A 13,685-nucleotide genomic window follows, 5' to 3' on the forward strand; every position below is an offset into this window, starting at 1 on the left:
GAATGTTCCAGCAGTGATATCAAGGAGTTTACCATTTCGTTAAAATTCCCAGTTCTCCTACAGCTATCGTTATCTGTCTCAGATTGAGAGTCAACCGCAACCCCCCCCCCCCCCCCCCCCTTTCAGTGTACCTCACACACAGTGGATAGGGATCCCTGATGTGTAGTGTACTCTTGAGTGATTTAGCAGAACCATACAGTTTTCCGCCATATTGCACAGTATCTTTGAAGTCTTTGGTTCAAGTCTTCTATGCAGCTCTGAACTACAGGGCCCCAATCAGTTCTGGGAACAATACTGCACACAATCAAATTTGTTTAAACTCAGTGAGCAGGGCTAGTGTTCACTACATTCTCTGCTAGTTGCTGGAATGAGTCAAGTACGAGTTTGGAGTGCAGATGACAAACATCATTTGTTCCAATAGACTACAACAGAAATTATTTCATGCATTAATTAATAATTCAATTCTTAGTTCACAAATATAAAAAAATCAGGTCTTATCCTTGTGCAGTTTACTACACAGTAACTACACTGCAACATTACAGAGGTTGACTAGAGCACTGCGCTAGGAAACATTGATACAAAACACAAGGCTGTGTGTAAAAGGTTGCACCTGCCTCAGGAGGTGAGTGACAAGAGGAGTTTTGACATAGCTATCTGATGGAGTAGGCAGTTATTAAATGTTACAAGGTGGCAAGGAACTGAGTTACTAGCACTATTTTAGCAGTCACTACCACAAATTCAGAAAGTGGTGTGGCAAAGTGTCACAAGGGAATTTTAATGCCCCAAAAAACAATTCTAATGAAGGAAAGAAGGGAGATTATGATTTAGTGCCCTGTCAGCAATGAAGTAATGGGAGATGGGGCACAAACTCTAACTGTTTCAAGGATGGGGAAGGAAATCAACCATGTCCTTTTAAAGGAGAAATCCTGGCATTTGCCTGAAGTGATTTAGGGAAAGCATGGAAAACCTAAATCTGGATGGCTGGACTGGATTTGAACCATCACACTTCTGAATGTGAGTCCAATGTGCTTGTGCTACCTCACTTGGTTTTAATGGAGGAAGATGAAATGGGCAATGAGGTAGGTTTAGACAAGGCTAAAGATAGGGAAGCTGATTTATGCTGTGCTCATGGCCCAAAGGAGAAGATATTTTAGGGAACAAAATAGTACCATGATTGGTAATAACAAATCCTGGAGAGCAACATAAAGGAAATGAAAAAGCAAACATGTTTGCGGTGGAAGCAGGTTTTGGTTGACCATGTTCAGTGGTAAGGATGGGAGGTGTTCAGAAAGGGTGTAAGCTGCCAGAGAATGTAGAGTATGTAAAATGAACCAATTCACCGTAATGATACTGGAACAGCTGTTTAAGTAAGTCGAGGGGGCAGAGTACTCTGCTTCAGCTGAATTTGACAGCTGCATGACAGACATTTGTAATATTTCTGGTAACAGTGGGGTACAGCATGCTGTATGCTCAAATAATGTCTTGTGAAGTGATGAAAACTAGGAAGTTTATGATAAAGTTTGAAGTTATGGGGAGCAGATGGGTGCATGCCATGTTAGTATTTACCATTCAGAATAGAATGTGAAGTACAGAGAGAGATGTGATGTTTGCCTGCTTTATTTTATTGCTGATAGTCCTCAGTGTTGACATATTACATTTTTATACTGGCTGCAAATGGGGGATGAAAGTTCAACACTGACTACTGTAAATGATGTAGTTAACAGTTGCATTTCACAGTTCTTTACTTTCACTGTTCCCGACCCCCCAAAATTACACAGTTCTATGGTCAGTTCACTGTTGTTAAATGTTAAGCCTCATTAACAGGTTGCGGGCAAACATCAGGATACTGCTACAATAGTTTGCTGTTGAACATCTATGAGCAGTAGATACCTAACTACACAGTTCACAGTTTTTGCAGAATAATAAGGTATGTGTGACACTATTTCTCAGATAGCTTGAACAGACATTGTCATTACCTTAACACATGACCTATTTGTGTTACATTAATTCCATTGTTAAGTTATTGCATCATCATTGCTTTAACTGATCCAGACTTCCCATCTGAAAATTGGCCGCTGGCCGGAGTGGCCGTGTGGTTCTACGCGCTACAGTCTGGAACCGAGCGACTGCTACGCAGGTTCGAATCCTGCCTCGGGCATGGACGTGTGTGATATCCTTAGGTTAGTTAGGTTTAATTAGTTTTAAGTTCTAGGCAAATGGTGATCTCAGAAGTTAAGTTCATAGTGCCCAGAGCCATTTTTGAACCAAAATCGGCCGTGCACTGACCGACTTGGGACCAAAAATTGGGCTTTTATATACCCACACAATAACAGGTACTGAAACTATACATTGTTCAATGTTTAATTTACAGAAATTACAGTTAAAACATAACTCATTCAATTAACTGAATACATCAAAAAATTCCTTCTTTTTAACAGTTTCTTCTACCACAAAGGTTAGGACAAATTATTTGTTTAAGTAATGAAATTAACAGATATAGTTATACAAACAACACTTTTGACAAACATGGTACTAATTTTGGAATTAATTCAGGGCTGTCTACTAATATGTTTTCAAATAGAGCCAAATAAATACTTTAAGAATCCTAGTAGTTCGTCTTCCAAATGTTTATAATTATTACAGAATTTATATTTGTTTGAGAGTCAACAACAGAATCTAAGTCACGAAACAATTACTGATTTTGCCCTATAACAAAAGATATTAACTAGGAATGGTCAAAATAAATTAGGAAATTAATTACACGCACAAAACTAAGCACAAAATTAGACCTGGTGCTATAGTCCTTAAGACTGAGGGCCAACCATTATGGAAATGCAGATAAATGGTGATTAGGCAAAAATGAAAATAAAATGAATTTAAGGAGGCAGATGGAAAAACAAGAGAGGGAGTAAAAAGATCCCAGTTTGCTTCATCACAGAGAGAGCTGCACAAGACATGCTTGGGTACAGATTTTAACAGAAATGGAAGTGAATTTGTGTTGTAGAGTACGAGAAAACTGTAACTGTCAAAACCTTTGGAGGCAGTATGAACATGTGCTGCCACAGAAAATGGCGAACCAAAGTTGTTAGAGGGGAGTGTGATTTCAGAGTGATGAACATACGGTTACTTTTACTGCTTCCAAAAATGTGGTAATCTAGGAAATGCAGGTTTGCAAGGGTTTAAACAGTTGCTTGAATATACCAGATGCTGATGAGGCATAATGTGATTTACTTATGCCTAATCCTTACATGAAGGGATTTTTCCTATTAAGTTGTGCGTGATTAAAAGCAGTGGTGAGTGCCATGAGATAGAGGAAGACATATTAGATGAAAGTGAGTTAGAAAGGTAGCATCATTGAAGAACTCTTGAAGTATGCTAATACGAATAATATCATTGAACTGACTCTTATTATAAGCAAAATTTTGGATGAAGAGCTGCTTTAAAGAGGGTTGACATTGGCACTAATACATCTTATACACAAAAAAGGAGATGTCAGACGCTGGGAACAGCAGAGGAATATCATTAATGCCAGAGATCTATACAATAGTCTCAAAACAAATGCTGAACAAGGGAAAAGCAACTGAATTCACAAACTGGTTGTGTATCATGAAGGCTTCAGACAAGGTAGATCATGCATAGAACAAATCTTGAGCCTGAAACTGGTAATTGCTTATCAATAACAGTGGAGACCCCCCCATGAACCATGGACCTTGCCGTTGGTGGGGAGGCTTGTGTGCCTCAGCGATACAGATAGCCGTACCGTATGTGCAACCACAACGGAGGGGTATCTGTTGAGAGGCCAGAAAAACGTGTGGTTCCTGAAGACGGGCAGCAGCCTTTTCAGTAGTTGCAGGGGCAACAGTCTGGATGATTGACTGATCTGGCCTTGTAACACTAACCAAAACGGCCTTGGTGTGCTGGTACTGCGAACGGTTGAAAGCAAGGGGAAACTACAGCCGTAATTTTTCCCGAGGGCATGCAGCTTTACTGTATGGTTAAATAATGATGGCATCCTCTTGGGTAAAATATTCCGGAGGTAAAATAGTCCCCCATTCGGATCTCCGGGTGGGGACTACTCAGGAGGACATCGTTATCAGGAGAAACAAAACTGGCGTTCTACGGATCGGAGCATGGAATGTCAGATCCCTTAATCGGGCAGGTAGGTTAGAAAATTTAAAAAGGGGAAGTTAAGGGAAGGTTAAAGTTAGATATAGTGGGAATTAGTGAAGTTCGGTGGCAGGAGGAACAAGACTTTTGGTCAGGTGAACACAGGGTTATAAATACAAAATCAAATAGGGGTAATGCAGGAGTTCGTTTAATAATGAATAGGAAAATAGGAATGCGGGTAAGTTACTGCAAACAGCATAGTGACTGCATTATTGTGGCCAAGATAGACACAAAACCCACGCCTACTACAGTAGTACAAGTTTATATGCCAACTAGCTCTGCGGATGACAAAGAAATTGAAGAAATGTATGATGAAATAAAAGAAATTATTCAGATAATGAAGGGAGACGAAAATTTAATAGTCATGGGTGACTGGAATTCGTTAGTAGGAAAAGGGATAGAAGGAAACATAGTAGGTGACTATGGATTAGGGGTAAGAAATGAAAGAGGAAGCCGCCTGGTAGAATTTTGCACAGAGCAAAACTTAATCATAGCTAACACTTGGTTCAAGAATCATAAAAGAAGGTTGTGTGCATGGAAGAAGCCTGGAGATACTGACAGGTTTTAGATAGATTATATAATGGTAAGACGGAGATTTAGGAACCAGGTTTTAAATTGTAAGACATTTCCAGGGGCAGATGTGGACTCTGACCACAATCTATTAGTTATGAACTGTAGATTAAAACTGAAGAAACTGCAAAAAGGTGGGAATTTAAGGAGATGGGACCTGGATAAACTGACTAAACCAGAGGTTGTACAGAGTTTCAGGGAGAGCATAAGGGAACAATTGACAGGAATGGGGGAAAGAAATACAGTAGAAGAAGAATGGGTAGCTTTAAGGGATGAAGTAGTGAAGGCAGCAGAGGATCAAGTAGGTAAAAAGACGAGAGCTAGTAGAAATCCTTGGGTAACAGAAGAAATACTGAATTTAATTGATGAAAGGAGAAAATATAAAAATGCGGTAAATGAAGCAGGCAAAAAGGAATACAAACGTCTCAAAAATGAGATCGACAGGAAGTGCAAAATGGCTAAGCAGGGATGGCTAGAGGACAAATGTAAGGATGTAGAGGCTGATCTCACTGGGGGTAAGATACATACTGTCTACAAGCCAGTCCTGACAAAACTCAACCATCTGGTGAGCTAGACGTATGAGACAGGTTAAATACCCTCAGACTACAAGAAGAATGTAATAATTTCAATCCCAAAGAAAGCAGGTGTTGACAGATGTGAAAATTACTGAACTATCAGTTTAATAAGTCACAGCTGCAAAATACTAACATGAATTATTTACAGACAAATGGAAAAACTAGTAGAAGCCGACCTCGGGGAAGATCAGTTTGGATTCCGTAGAAATATTGGAACACGTGAGACAATACTGACCTTATGACTTATCTTAGAAGCTAGATTAAGGAAAGGCAAACCTACATTTCTAGCATTTGTAGACTTAGAGAAAGCTTTTGACAATGTTGACTGGAATACTCTCTTTCAAATTCTGAAGGTAGCAGGGGTAAAATACAGGGAGCGAAATGCTATTTACAATTTGTACAGAAACCAGATGGCAGTTATAAGAGTCGAGGGACATGAAAGGGAAGCAGTGGTTGGGAAGGGAGTGAGACAGGGTTGTATCCTCTCCCCGATGTTATTCAATCCGTATATTGAGCAAACAGTGAAGGAAACAAAATAAAAATTCGGAGCAGGAATTAAAATCCATGAAGAAGAAATAAAAACTTTGAGGTTCGCCGATGACATTGTAATTCTGTCAGAGACAGCAAAGGACTTGGAAGAGCAGTTGAACGGAATGGATAGTGTCTTGAAAGGAGGATATAAGATGAACATCAACAAAAGCAAAATGAGGATAATGGAATGTAGTCTAATTAAGTCGGGTGAGGCTGAGGGAATTAGATTAGGAAATGAGACACTTAAAGTTTTTTATTTATTTATTTAGCATCCAATAGATCACACGTGTGGTATAGGATTTGTCATTTGATTACATGTAACACGTAACAACACATACACATAATAAATTGACAAACATATACAAACAGCAAACAAATTACATACACATAATACATAAGTAGTGTACAAGAATTTATTACCCAAGAAACAAAAGTATGTGCTCATGATAAACAATTTTAGATCATGAACTATGCCTTATACACAAAACGTATTACGGATATATACAAAACGTATTACGGATATTTAACAGATTGTTTGTAAGTATCATAATTACAAAGTTGAAAACATCATTAAATTAGTTTGAATTTTTAAAAAATAAGTACAGGTTTCAATTGACAGTCTGAGACAGGTATTCATTTACACTGTAGTAGCATTTTTCCATCAAGTATTTTTTTACTTCGTGCTTGAAATTATTTTTGCCTTTCAATTCTTTAATTTGAGATGGAAGTGCATTTAAAAGGTTTATTCCTAAGTGGCTAACATGTTTCTGACTTCTAGTTTTGGCTACATAGGGAATGTGGAAGTCTTTACAATGCCTTGTATTGTGATCATGGTAGCTTGAGTTGGTTTGGAGATCGCAGCTATATTTACTTATCATTTCCAGGGATTTAAAAATATATATTGATGGTATTGTAAGTATCTTTAGTTGTCTGAATAAGGGTCTACAGTGAGTTTGTGGTGGGCTGTGTGTCATGATACGAATAGCTCTTTTTTGCATAATAAAGATATCATTTAGTCTTGACCTGGTTTTTCCCCAAAAACTTATGCCATTGTTTGCATCTGATTGGAAATAACTAAAATACACTGCTCTAATACATTCTTTGCTGGATACCTTGGATATTATTCTTAAGGCAAAACATGCTGAGCTAAGTTTCTGAGTAAGATATACACTATGTTCATTCCAGTTTAAATCTTGGTTAATTCGCATTCCCAGAAACTTTGTGGTGCACACTTTTTGTATTTGTTTGCTATCCAGCATAAGGCACATATTTTCCCCTTGACACTTGCTTCCATACTGTATAAAGTTTGTTTTCTTTGTATTTGATGTCAGCTTATTTGAATAAAACCATGACTGTATGTATGAGAGCATTTTCTCTGCTGTAGTACACAATGATTCTTTTATATCACTAATTATGATACTCGTGTCATCTGCAAATAGTAGAATTTTGGCTGAGCTGTCTGGAGCCTGTATATCATTGATATAAATTAGAAATAAGAATGGGCACAGAATGCTACCCTGTGGAACACCTATTTCAATTTGTTTTGGTTCAGATATGAGCTTAAAATTGTGAAGATTGTTGGATGACCTCAGCTCAACAACTTGTGACCTGTTTTGCAGATAAGATTCAAACCATTTTTTAACAGTACCCCTGATACCTATTGCTTCAAGTTTCTCTAGTAATATTACATGGTTCACAGTATTGAAGGCTTTGGATAAATCTAGATCAATTCCAACAACCTGTTTATTTGACTCCAAATTTCTTACTATTTCTGTTGAGTAGTCCAATATGGCTGTTTCTGTACTGTGCCCTGCTCGAAAGCCATGTTGACTGTTATTTATTAGTTTATGTTTTTCTAGATATTTTGTAACCCTGATTTTCATTAATTCCTCAAGTATTTTGGAGAAGGCTGGGAGGAGAGATATAGGTCAGTAATTTTATATTTTATGTCTGTCACCATTTTTGTATAGAGGCATCACTTTAGAGATTTTAAGTCTGTCTGGAAATATCCCTTCACTAAGGGACAAGTTTGTTATGTGCACTATAGGTTTGACAACCCATGGAGCAATTTTCTTAATTATTGATACAGGTACATCATCCAACCCAGAGGACGTTTTGGATTTCAAGCATTTAATGACTTTTAGAACTTCATGCTCATCTGTTGGGATTGCCATCATGCTGGTATTTACCATTGGAGTCGTCACAGTTGGTTGTTGCTTAAATTCACTACTTAAAGTGAGGGAAATATTTGCAAAATAATTGTTTACATAGTTTGCCATGGCATCTTTTTCTATGGGAATATTTTCATTATTTTTAAGATTGATTTCCTGTTCTTTAGTTTGACCCCCCGTTTCTTTTTTTACCATTTTCCACATCATTCTGGACTTGTTACTAGCCTGCCTTATTATAAACTATCATTACTTAATAATTTTGCTTTTGCTATTACTTTGCGGTAAGTCTTTTTGTATGTCCTCACATACTCAACAAACTGCTGATCATGACATGTTTTTAACTTTAAACTTAGTAATTTCATGGTTTCACTTGACTTTTTAATTCTGGGTGTAATCCAGGTCCCTTTGGATCCAGATGATCTGTAACTCAAAAGCTTTTTTGGGAAACACATTTCAAAGTATGTCATAAAAGTGGAAGCAAATATATTGTAAACATCATTTGTGTTCGTTTGTGCCAGGACCTCTGACCAAACTGCATTTTTAAAATTATTTTTGAACTGATTACAATTTTCAATAGAGAAAAATCGTTTGTACTCCTTTTTATTTACCTCCTCCTTGGGCGTTGCAGTGAGATTAAAGATTAGTGTATTATGATCTGATAATCCTATATTCACATTTGTAACTGCAACTTCATGTGTGTCCACATTTGAGAAGATGTTATCTATTAGGCTTTCACTGGAATCTGTTGTTCTAGTAGGAGCTGATATGTGGGGGAACATGTTGAAGCTTTTTAGTATGTCTAAAAACTTGTTTTTTACTGGACTCTGGACCAATAGATTAATATTAAAGTCACCACAAAGAATTATGGTAGAGTTCTCATTTGAGAAAATGTTGATCATTTCTTCCAAATTCTTAAGAAAGACTTCAGTATCTCCAGATGGTGACCTGTAAATTGCTGCAACAATTATTTTCTTCTTTAAACTATATAACTGAATGGCTACTGCCTCAAAATCCTTTTCTATGATTAATGGTTTAGCCTCGAATCTTAACTTAAATTTAAGCTTGGGATTTAGATAAATGCATGCACCACCACCTTTGGCATTTTGCCTACAGTACTGACTGGCAAGTTTATATTGGCTTAAGTTTATGCTGTTTAGTTCACTGTCCCTGCACCAATGTACCAGAACACATAAACAATCAATATGGTCACTATTTGCTGCTACCTCAAGTTCAAGGTACTTGTTTTTAAGGCACTGAATGTTCAGACTCATAGTTCGTAGCTGATATGAACAATCTGACTGACCTGTAACTTTACACTCTGTTGATGCATTTTCTCTTACACTGTTACAAGAATTCATACCTTGTTGTAGATTCCTCTGCTTGCAAACATTTCCCTGTTTCCCTGTTATGTGCTGTTGTTCACTGTTTTGCCCCAGCGAAAATCCTGGCTTCTCAAGGGTGGCTGCCTTCTTCTGGTGTGATGACTGCTCCTATTACCACTGCTGCTGCTGTGTGCTGTTGCAGTGAATGCCAGTGATTCTGGTTGCTTGGTTATTGATGTTGGAACTACTGCTTCTGATGTTGCTGTGACTGCTAATGATTCTGGTTGGTTGGTTTTTGATGCTGTAACTACTGCTTCTGTTGTTAGTTCTGCTGCTGCTAATGTTGGTCCAGTAGTAGGTTCCCCTGTTGCTACTGTTTTTTGGATGGTCCATTGTGTGCTGCTGCTGTTTGTGCTGGTGTTTCTGCTATTGGAGATTTATACCATTCCAGTTCAGTGGCTGTCACTTTGTGATTACATTTAATTGCTTCCCTTATTAAGGTTCCTAACCTGGCCTTCCCATTTCTGTTAAGGTGAAGCCCATGTTTCGTAAAACATTCTCTATCAAGTGTGCTTGGGTCAATTAATTTCACATTGCTGAATAGCCTACAACAACTTTTAAGTTTCACATTAATTCTATGAATTTCCTTATTCACACATGACCATTCAGGTAAATCATGCCTGTGGGTAAAGTTCACCAGTAAAATGTTTGTATTTGACAGTACTAGCAAAACACTCAAGAGCTGTTTATACATTTTCATAGCATTGTTTTCGTAAATGTCTTTAGCTCCAGCACAAATTACAACACTGTCCTGCTTGTCATAGTTATATTTTACGATGGTTTTCGTCACTTCTTTGAAAACAGCACCTGGTTTAACCATGCCTGTGACTGTCGTTGATTTGTTAATTACTTGCAGTTCTTGAGAAATTCCTTTGGCATGACTATCTCCAAAGATGTCGACTTTTGATTCTTTCTTCTTTGTCACACACGTCGGTTTTTGTTTATTTGTATTTTCACTTTGTTGCAAAACGTCGTATTTGTTTTCATTGCAGAATGTGATAGATTTTACGGAGTTTGTTATTCTTTTAGTGGACAAGGGCTTACCTTTGAGCGACACTTTTATCCACTCGGACGTTGTTTCGCTGTCTTGCATCACTTCACTAGTGTTTTGCTTATCCTTATTGCAGGCATCACTACTATTCGACAGAACACTATACCTGTTTTTATCTGCAATTATAATTTCATTTGCTGCCTTTGATGCCTGTCTATTGCTTCCTTTCTGCTTCTCATAACTCACCAGGTTCCCGTTTTGTGGCTTAATTGTTTTATCATTTAGAATATGGCGCAACTTCTTCAGCTCAAGTGGTAAAGGAGTTTTGCTATTTGGGGAGCAAAATAACTGATGATGGTTGAAGTAGAGAGGATATAAAATGTAGACTGGCAATGGCAAGGAAAGCGTTTCTGAAGAAGAGAAATTTGTTAACATCGAGTGTAGATTTAAGTGTCAGGAAGTCATTTCTGAAAGTATTTGTATGGAGTGTAGCCATGTATGGAAGTGAAACATGGATGATAAATAGTTTAGACAAGAAGAGAATAGAAGCTTTTGAAATGTGGTGCTACAGAAGAATGCTGAAGATTAGATGGGTAGATCACATAACTAATGAGGTATTGAATAGGATTGGGGAGAAGAGAAGTTTGTGGCACAACTTGACTAGAAGAAGGGATTGGTTGGTAGGACATGTTCTGAGGCATCAAGGGATCACCAATTTAGTATTGGAGGGCAGCATGGAGGGTAAAAATCGTAGAGGGAGACCAAGAGATGAATACACCAAGCAGATTCAGAAGGATGTAGGTTGCAGTAGGTACATGGAGATGAAGAAGCTTGCACAGGACAGAGTAGTATGGAGAGCTGCGTCAAACCAGTCTCAGGACTGAAGACCAGAACAACAAAAACAGTGGAGACAGAATTTTATGCTCATATTCAGAGACTTTGATACAGAATTTAGTGAACAGATTGCACAGAAAATAAGAAACACAGCATCCTCAGTCAAGTTCAGATGAAACCTTCTGAGATCTCCAATACTGTCATTCAATACCTCCAATTAAAAATCTTTGTTACATAAGCTGTTATTGGTGTATTTGCATTTCTTCAGCAAGTCAATCAGTTAGGTAAATGCTTTGTTGAATAGAATAAGAAACAGTAGTGCAGAAGACTATTTCTAAAATTGCTGTTATAATGAGCAGAAAGATTTTTTAAAATACACATCTTGATTTATGAAAGTGTTTTGGTTCTAATCAACATCGTCTAGTTTTCTAGGGGATAATGTTTAGGTCCAGGGTTTTAAATATAAATGAAGATACTTATTCAACTTTTAAATACATCATGATTTATTTCCAATTCACAGTGGGCAAACAGTCAGCTTCATGCCATAGCTTGTGCACTTCGCTAAAGGGAGACTTCCACATATTTTATAATAAAAACTGCCTACAAACTGATAAGATTGTATTACATTTAAGGTACATTTTCAATTAGAAGTCACAAGTTTGAATAAAAATGATGTACACAAGGTACACTTAATTTGGCAGTGCCCAGACCAAACATACGAGGCAGCTATAAAACAAAGACTGCTCTACATAAAAGCTAAACAAAGACTGTTCTACATAAAAGTCAAATAAATACTGCCCTAACTTTTGGTGCATAGCCCAATGATATATTGCAGCTTGGATTTCTAGGTTTTCCAGGACCAGTAGTTAATCAAAATCATTCTGCTACATATTTTTCTGCATACATAGATGAACAGTTACAAAGAAAATATGACTCCTGAGATAAGCAAAATTTATAGACATCAATTTTGAAATGGAGATTATATAAACTCTGTGAAGTATGTCACATGGCTAAAATAACAAAGATCTTCTACTCTCTTCCAAGTGACTGGAAAATTATAACAGTTTCTTAATGTAATGGAAAATAAATGTTGTTACATATGGATTGGACCTCATTCCCAGCAACTCCATAATCATGATAACTGATTGAGGAGTACAAGTTCAGTTCACAGGCTGATTAAAGGAACTTGAAGTTGTGCAATATTTCATCTATCTTGGGTCAGTCATCTGTGAGATGGGAAACTGGTGATGAGATAAAAAGATGAACCACACTAGGGCAAATGGCTATGAAGAAGCTCAACAAGATATGGCAGAATAGGGCAGTAATGAACACTATAAAGGTCTGGCTTGTTGAAACACTTATGTTTTTCATCTTTTTGTATGGTTCTGAGACTTGGACCCTTAAAGTCATAAACAAACAGCACATCAAAGCACTTGAGCTATAGCCAGGCACAGGAGGCTGCACATAAAATGGAGAACATCACTGAGCAACTCAACATCTCCATGCGCCTTTCTTCTCATGCTAATCAAAAAATTCTACCTTTCTTTGGCCACATTGTGAGAAGAGAGAATCTAAAGAAAGAAGGTCTCAGGTCTATCTCCTCAGCAGAGAAGCTGGTAACTATCCATGATGGAGACACTTGGTTCATGGGGACACACCATTCAGAAATGAGCACAGCAACCTGTGATGAAAAGTTATTAGTGATAGCATTATTAAAAGGATGGATTGTTACTCACCATATAGAGGAGATGTTGAGTGGTAGACAGGCACACCAAAAAGACTGCTGAACATTTGAGCTTTTGGCCAAGAGGCCTTCTTCTAAAGTAAACAACACCAACATTCATGTAAGCACAAGCCACACACACACACTCACACACACACACACACACACACACACACACATACACACAACCACTGCCACAGAGAACAGATGGCGAACAACTGTGCTTGACGGAAAAAGGAATCTAGATGGTGGGGGTAAATATATATGTGTGTGTGTGTGTGTGTGTGTGTGTGTGTGTGTGTGTGTGTGTGTGTGTGTGTGTGTGTCTCTGTTGTGTGTGTGCGTCCTCTTTTTATTATATTGTCATTATTCCATCCTGGATTTTCCATTGTTAGATAAATGTTATTAGAAAATTTTGTAACCAAATATTGCATAAAACAATATTATGCCTGTTATTGTCATATGGAATTTATAGGATGATTAACTTCTTTAAAAATCAGAGATAGGAATGGAGTTTCAAAGTAGTACAGATGACATGGAAAAGAAAGGAGTTTAAATAAATGTTCCCACACAATACATTTATCCCATAGGCTCTCCTTTTGAATACCTGATTTGTCATTTTAGACAAAACATAGCTAATAAAACAGTGGAATCACAAATTTTGTCAGTCAGGATAGGTACAATTATCTGTTGTTCATCGAAAGTCTCTGCCTGTGATTCAGATTTCTTATAGTATGGCCA

This window comes from Schistocerca piceifrons, chromosome 6, assembly GCF_021461385.2.
Source record: "Schistocerca piceifrons isolate TAMUIC-IGC-003096 chromosome 6, iqSchPice1.1, whole genome shotgun sequence".
In the NCBI taxonomy this organism is placed as follows: Eukaryota; Metazoa; Arthropoda; class Insecta; order Orthoptera; family Acrididae; genus Schistocerca; species Schistocerca piceifrons.